We start from the raw sequence: 8,720 nt of genomic DNA on the forward strand, positions 1-8,720 counted from the left end.
GTGGCCATGCCATCCATCCAGTATACTCTTCTAGTCATGATAGTGACCCCCCTCACTTCCTGCAGGTCCCACTCAGTGCCAGCTAAGAGGCCTTCTCTGTCCAGGACACTTCTCTTTTTCTCTGTCTCAGGATTTCCTGTTCCTAATGCTTCTCTAGAGTGCTACCACCTCTTGTCAGACCATGTATGCATATGTGTTTCTTCTATGCAGACCATGTATGCATATGTGTTTATACCCATACTATATATATGCATGTGTTTATACTCAGACCATGCATGCATATGTGTTTATATGCAGACAATATATGCTTGTGTTTATATACAGACCGTGTGTGTGTGTGTGTGTGTGTGTGTGTGTGTGTGTGTGTGTGTGTGTGTGTGTGTGTGTGTTTATACTCGGACCATGTATGCATATGTGTTTATATGCAGACCATATATGCATGTGTTTCAGCTGACATTTGTGGCTTGACTGAAAGAAGGTAGGAGTTATACTCAGGCCATGTATGCATACATATGTTTATATGTAGACTTACACTGCTTAATGACAGGGTTGTGCTCTAAGAAATGTGGGGGGAGCCAATTTCCTTGTGTGAATGTCACAGAATGCTGGCACTAACCCCTACACAGTCTCGGTCACTAGGGATCATGTTCTCTTGTTCCAATCAAGAGGTATAGTTAATCGGGAGCTGTGTGAGGCCGTTGCTGAAGACACAGGGAATGCTGACTTATAGTCAACTTTTTTGGTTATCAGAAGGATATACCTGAAAATAATGATAAAAGGACAGTAAGCATATAAGCCAGTTACCATTTAGTTTCATTTATCAAATATTATATATTGTGCACAATTGTATGTTTTGCATTTTTATGTGACAAATAAATGGTACAATAGGCTTTTTTTTTATATACCTCACCCACAAACAGGAGCAATGCATTGCCCTCTGGCATCATGACAGCTGTTATCACTAAGAGGTAGTACTATCTCAGTTCACTGAAGTCTTATGGTACCTCCATTGTCACTTATGTAGTCCATCATTGACTAACATCACTGTATAGTGTAAGACTCTGATCTGTGTGTGTGCGTGTGTGTGTGTGTGTGTGTGTGTGTGTGTGTGTGTGTGTGTGTGTGTGTTACCTTCTCTCACTAAAGTGTAAGTTTCCAGAGGGCATTCTTATTATATTCTTCCAAGATCTATGCTTAGCTCCTGGGCTAGGAGTTCTTAGCAGAGAGAAGGGTTTCAGCTGACATTTGTGGCTTGACAAAAACAAGGTAGGCATAGACTAACGGAGTTGCAGCATAGTGTCCAGGTGGCATGTGGAGAGGAGCAGGATTCTGAACTAGTCAGTTTTTTAAAATTGAAACCAGTCCAGAGCCTCTATCTCATCTCAGGCTAACACCAGGGCTAAAAACTCAGATTCTGGAGTCTATTTCCATTTCCTGCCACCCTGAAAAATGGTTTTATCTTGTTAGTAACTGCATGCAACCATGCAGCCCCATAGAATATGATTTATGTGCTTAGTAACTTTTCTTGTACACAGAACAAGATGGACTTCTAAGTGTAGCCAGCAAAACCCCATCGGTTTAGACACAGGGTAGAATGAGGTTGGGCCAGACCCTCTGGGGTGGGAGGAACATCCTGGTTCAACCTTGGATACCTGCTTAGGCAAGGCTGCTGAGTTCTGCTGCCAAGCCCACATTATAACCAAGTTCTCAGGTTTTCTATTTCCCTGCTCCATCCTTCTGACCTAGCCTTACCTTCCTAGTTAAAAAACTAAGGAAAACATCATGTTCCAGGCCAAAGACATATTTCTCAGAGCATTCTGAATCCCCAAACGCAGGTGTTAACGCTCGCCACACATTTCGGCCACTTTACTTAGGGGAGGTTAGTGCTATGCCTGGGCTTGGAAGGGTTAAATTGCCAATTGGGGAAAAGGGAAATAGCTGGGTTTTATTTACTAATGATAATAGGAGAACAGCAAGTCTTGCTTGTTCAGGGTGTGTGTGATTGAGAAAGGCCATCAGCAGAGGGCTGAGGCACTTGTTAGAAATCACCGGGCCATTATAACTTAGATCAACAGCTGCCTCTTGAAATGGAAAGGAAATAGACACTATCTCAGGAGGCATATCAGAATGAAAGATTTCAGCGTGCCCGGCGAGCAAACAAAACTTCAGAAATAGACTCCTTGGGTCAACAGGCTCCTTATAATAATGATGCCCCCACCCCACAATTGATACTGTACATACAGGGTGTCATTTTGGGGCTATGATTAAGAATCAGAGGCAAAGTGGTAATATTAATCAGCCGAAGGAGATTTTTGGGCTACTCTCCATGTTTTGAAGATGAAGTGGGGTGTGGGGGAGCTGGAGCAGCAAGCTCCAGGTATATAGTTTTCTATATTCATTTATAGGTTTATTCTTGAATGTGTTTGGTGTATGTGTGACATTGGGGAGAGGGATCTAGAGGCACTGCCTCCTTCAGCATAAAAGGCAGCTCCACGGGGCTGAGGGGACCACAGGTCCCCTACTTCATTCCACGTGGGCAGCAATGGAACAGTGATAGGCTGTGTGTGTATCAGTGTGACCATACACAGGCACAAATATCTTGGTGGTGAAAATTAGAGAGGGGGTAGAACTCTTTATGTAGAAGAAACTGTGGCCAGCCTACCTAAGCCACAATTGCCCTGTCCCCCATGCCCAGGCCAGCCTGCCTCAACGCCAGAGACTGCTGACAGAGAGACACCTGACCCAGAGACACCAATGAGGAAAGGACATGCAGCCAAGTCAGCCACCTGAGCCAATAGGACCTTGGGAGGGGGTATAAAGGCAGGCCTAATTCCTTAATAAACAAGTCTGCAGCACACTCTGCCAGTCACTGACTCCCAGTGCTGTGGCTTCTCACACCCTCCCACAAGGGGTGTCTGAGCAGGGTAACCCACAACAACTTTTTACTCCTTTGCTTTGGGGAAAGCTGATTGACTAAAAGATCAAAGGTAAGGTGGCTATAAAATGACTGGATCACAGATTCCAGGCCTGCTCCACCAGGCCGTGCCATGACCCAGCGGTTTGGAGCCTGAGGGGACCATGATGACCATGATAGGGTCTGGCAGAGGTTGGGAGAATCCACCCTGCAGATCTATGCTGCTGTCTGTGTGCTTGTGCTCCTGTTTCAGGTGCAGCAGTGAGCCTGTTGGCCTGGGCTATCTACTTGTTGGACCCTGCGAAGTCAGTGAAGAATTTTGCCAAGTCTCTTGTCCTTAACTACTTACACATGAACTCAGAGAGAAATCAAGAGGAGAGAAACTGGGCAGGGGGGGGGTGGGGGTGGGGGGAAGGCTGTCCATCTCCTCATCCTCCAGAAGCTTCGTTTTCCTCCCTGTACATGGCAGACACTTTCTAATAAAACATGGATAGGGTTGGGGACACCACATTCTTTCAGATGGGGTTTAGGATGTGTCTCTTCCTTGGGGTATTCTATGTATGGCCCTTAGTGCTGTTTGGAGTCTTAGAGGCGGGGACTAGGCACTGGTCCCGACAATTTCCCTGATAAAGCAGCATTTGCAGAAGCCTCAGGAACCTCCCTCCACTCCTTAGAGACTGACAAGTCCTTCTGAGAGAATTATCTTCCAGGGGCTCAAGAAAGATCCCGGTCACTTATTTTTTGGCTGCCTCAGTTTCCTCATTTGTCAAGTAAGTGGTTTGGGACAAAGAGTTCCAGGCCACTTGGAATGAATGGAAGAGGATGAAAGCTGAGGGTGGCCAGTTCACCACACAGACCAACTGAGTGAGTGTTTAAGGGACCTTAATGTCTCAATTTGTTACTATTGACATGAACTTTGAAGAGCTGGGATGGTAAATGAGCTAATATATGTGAAGTGCCTGCTGCATAGCAGGCTCTTAAAACATAGCTTCCCTTCTGGGTCCCTTTGGCATTTAATCTTTCACTGCCCACTCCCCCATTCTTCTCTTGAGTTGCTGAGTCAGTTCTGACCACTGAAGGCGAGTAGGAATTTATTAGCCGAACTTCCTCCATCAGTGTGTACCTGTAATCATCCCAGCTCCTACTCTTGGTCCTTTTGGGAGATGCTGTAAGTCATGGCTGTTTCCTGAAGGATTGCACTGCATGAAAACCCATTCTGTAGGACATGTCCCATTCCAGGCAGTGTCTCCTTCAATCTGATGTATGTGATGGTAGACTTAGCATGGGAGAGGCCATCATATTTGATGTCAGACCACTTTGAAGCAGATTGTATTTCCCCTGTGTGCTTTGATGCCGGGAAACTCAAATTAAACGTTGGTTCTAGAACTATAATGCCTCATCCAAGCTCTATTCACACTTCATTCTAGCTTCCTCAGTCGATTCTCCAGGACTGAGAGAGGACCACTTCAGTGCCCATGGATGACCCAGATTTGCCTGTCTGAGCACAGCCAGGATGATTGTTTTATTTCCTGTTCACCAACACACACAGAGAGAGAGCTCTGTGTATCTGTCTGTCTGTCTGTCTGTCTGTCTGTCTGTCTGTCTCCCTCTGTCTCCCTCCCTCCCTCTCTCCCTCTCTCTCCCTCCCTCCCTCCCTCCCTCTCTCTCTCTCTTCTCTCTCTCTCTCTCTCTCTCTCTCTCTCACACACACACACACACACACACACACACACACATACCCCTTCAAGTTCTTTTAGGCTGGGGATTGTGTCTTCAATCTTATGACACCCATCATAAAACATGAAGAATCAGAAATTTATGACACGCTTAAGAAACATTTGTTGAATCACAGACATCTGAGTGAACAGGTTGTTTAGGAGTGCATTCACTTCAGCTTTCCTGCACAATCCCCTTCTCCTTTCTCTTCTGTGCATTTTGATCTTTTAATAGTCAGGGTAGTGTCCAGCCTGATGGAGCATGTCTGTAATTCCAGCACTTAGGAGCCTAAGGCAGGAGGACCAAGAGGCCAGCCTGGGCTACATAACTACAGGTACCTCCCTTCTATTGTAAGCACCACTATAAAGCTTTTAGGAATGATACAGGTGGGATGATTAGTCTTGCCAACTTGATAGGATTTAGAATCGCCTAAGGAAAGGACCTGTGGGCATGTCCGTGAGGATTTCCAGACAGGTTCATCAGAGGAGGGAAGGCCGACTCTGAGTGAGGATAGCACCTTCCAGTGGGCTTGGGTCTCAGAATGCATCAAAAGGAGAAAGTCACTATAGTGCCAGAATGTACCTAGGCTTACTGGTTGCAGACTCAATGCGACCAGATAACTCCTACTGTGACAACATGCCTTCCTGCTGCTGTGGGCTGTGCCTTCCTGGGGACAGAAAGGAACCATCCTCTTTATTTGACTTTTATCAGATATCTTTGCATAGTAATAAGAAGTCTAACTAATACAGTAGGGTTGTGGTTGTCTACATAGCTCTTGCGTAAAGCCTTCTTGGAAACTTCCAGCCAGCTGGCCAATGGGGCTCAACATATAAACTTTGGAATAAACAGAACTTACACCTTTGTGCTGTTGTCTTATTTAACATTCATGGGAACCTGGTTGGACCCTTCACCTCTCTGACCTTCAATGGCCCTGCAGTAATGATATTTTCTTCAGGTAGTGGAAGATGATACAAAAACAGGTACATATGGAAGACAGAGTGCTTGGCCCTTAGGAAGTACCCAGCAATTCTTTATGATGCAGTGGAATGTCTCCATCTGAGAGGTGTGCTACCCCCTGGCAGTCCCAGCACTCTGACGTAATCCTTAGCTCTTTGGAGCCAGGCTGCTCCTCTAATGCAATGTTGGGCATCTGGTTTTCAGATTACAGAATAAACAGTGCTAGCAAGCAGTCTTCCTCACTGACTTGGGGAGTTGAGCTGTAGTAGAAGCTGTGGACATGAAGGGGTCTGATTCTGACTCTCCATGTGTGGGAGGTGCAGAGCTGACACAGTTGACCTCTGGCCTTGGCTTTGGGCAAGATTCTTTCCCCTGCTTTGGGTTGCCAGTCTTGTCTATCAGCAGGATCCCTCCCCCGGCATGTGGAGCCTGGCTCCGTCTTCACAGTAGAGGCTTCTGATATAATGCAGAAGCAGCAAAGGTAATGGTGGCATCAAGCCAGGTCCGAATAGGATAGAGTGAGGACCCATGTGCAGGTTTGGATGCTCTGCTTTCAAAGTGCAGTTTCCCATATGATCTCATCCCATCCCTACAGGGATGATGGCAGACTGACTGGGCAGGGGTTTTCAGCTGGATTTTATGGAAGAAGCTTGAGGGCCAGAGAGGTTAAGTAAAAATAGGGAGGTGTTTCTTTTTTTTTTTCTTTTTTTTTTTTTTCCATACAGTCAGTAGGGTTGCTGGAACAAGAACTGTAGCCTGAGGCCTAGTCAGTGCTCTCTACCCTGTGTCTGGAGGAATGCTGCAAAGGGTTACATGGAGCAGGTGACACCTCTCTGATGCTTGCTTTGGAGACAGTCAGTGCCTGACCCCAACTGGTCCAGACCGCAGGAGCTGAAATGGCCTTACTTTCTGGTGAGGACACCTTTGCCCTTGGTTGAAATGGTCTGATAGCTCCAGGCGAAGTCTGGGGGTCAACTTTGAAGGCTTTGGTTTGTTTGTAAGGCTGGGTACAAAGCCGAAGACTCCAACAGACAGGTTTGGGAAAACAGTGTTAGTGATGGGGTGGTGGGAAGGGGATTCACACAGTGAGAAGAGACTAAACTCAGCCTCTGAAGCCTGAGCAGGTCCACACACAGGCCTCCCATCCAAGTGTGCCCTGGACATATGCACTGATGGCATTCATCAGCTTTTAGAATGAGAATCTCAGGATAAAATTAAATCCATACTCAAGGGCTTTTATTGCACGGCCTATTTATTCAGTGTCTTTATGAAGCACTCACCAATTTATTATCCAGGCCATAACTCACCCCACATGGCTGAGAGCCGGCCACTCAGCTTTCTTAGTTAGGAGGAAGGCACTTTTTGGTGCATGGATGGAATAAGTCTCAGCCTCCCTGAACTCTGTGACAAAGGAGGTCTGGAAGATGGTCCAGGAGGCAGGATGGCACACTGAATGCTGGGAGTGACCTGCCTGTATCCTTTCTTAGACATTGATGGCCATCCTCTTCCTGGTCCTTTGTGAATCCCAGTTGGCCTGAGATATAGGAAAATATTTATTTATTCAGAATCTTTTATCTACAGCCCCTGTGGATCCTAAGACAAAGCTAGACATGGTGGTGTCCACCTATAAACACAACACCCAGGAACTTAGGCAGGATGGTCGCGTGTTGGGATCTAGCCTCCGGTACATAGTAAATTTAAAGCCAGTGTGGACTTTTCCTCCTGGTGTTTGGGAGTCTTCCCATAACCCTCACAGGCAGCCATTTTCTCCTCACCTATCCAGAGACTGAAGCAGCACAGGGAGGCCCCTCTGGAAGACTTCTGAACCTTTACCTGCTTTCTTTTCCATCGGGTTGGGAGGCTTTCGTCTGAAGCTTTCAAATTTTGGAGATCTAGGAAGCAAAAGTCTTGCCCTAACACAGGAACTTTGCTGCAGTCTCCTTCTAGACAACAGAGCAGGCCCAAGGGGCTGTTTCTTCCACTTCTGCTGGGGAGCATTTGTGCTAATTATCCACCGCCTCAGTTACATAACCGGGCCTTTGTCAGCAGCTTTCCTGTGGGACCTGATGTGAAGTTGGGGTTTGCTGTTCAGCAAGCATTTCTGATGAATATTCTGGAAAGTTCTTGGTGCTGTGATTGCGTTTCTTCCCGGCGGGGTGTCCAGGGTTTTTTTTTTTTTTTTTTTTTTTTTTGTACTAACCCACACTGCAGAACCTTTGTGGTGTCTTCAGACACTCTGTAAGTGCATACCTGCTGGGAAGGGGTACACCAGAAACCCTCCCCCCCCCCCCCGAGTCATCTGCAGAGGCAGGGACTCTGAACATCTGGACTGGGAATAGTTTGGTGGAGAGGAATAGGGTACATCACCAAGTACCTGTTCCCCTGTCCCTAGCAAATGTCCCTGACACCTGAGCCCAGCTGCAGATCTTTTTGTTAAACACATTGCTCAAACTTGGAGCTCTATTAACTGAATTATCATTAGTGGCAATGATAGCAGTAGCTATTAATTCAGTGCGTTTTAGCCACCAAATACCAGGCCAGGCATTTAACATATGTTATCTTATTTAATGGTATAAACAGTGCTGAGAGTTGTTTTTATTATTCTATGAATTGTAATGCCTTGGAAACTGAGGCTGAGATGTGTTTAATACCATCAGGTGACTTTTCTTGGTGAGAAGTGAATAGATAGCTATTCACCCTGGAGAGGCACATAGAAAAGACTAATGCAATGATTTCACCCAAGTCTAGCTTGGTGAACGATTGGGTTTAATTGGGATTACTTACAAGAACATGAGCGATTTATGGGGAGCTGCACCACCCAAGAGGGATTTATCTCCCTCCTCAGCAGTTATTAGCCAACTGTACATCCTGGGATGCAGGGCTGTGTGCATCACCTCATGAGCTGTCCTTCATGTTTCCTTGGTGGAGTGTTAGTTTGTGGGCCCAGTCTTGTGAGGATCTCATGCAAATGACCATAGCTGCTTTGATTTTAAGTCTGCAATGGCCATGCCATGTCCCAGGACAGAGTTCCACAGCAAACACCGTGTCTAAGGTCACTCGATTGTAGTAAGTGTGCATGGTGGTGGTGGAAGGGAGTGATTTGCAACCAGGGCCTTCTCCTTATCTGTTTGAT

The sequence above is a fragment of the Cricetulus griseus genome (genome assembly GCF_003668045.3).
Source record: "Cricetulus griseus strain 17A/GY chromosome 1 unlocalized genomic scaffold, alternate assembly CriGri-PICRH-1.0 chr1_1, whole genome shotgun sequence".
In the NCBI taxonomy this organism is placed as follows: Eukaryota; Metazoa; Chordata; class Mammalia; order Rodentia; family Cricetidae; genus Cricetulus; species Cricetulus griseus.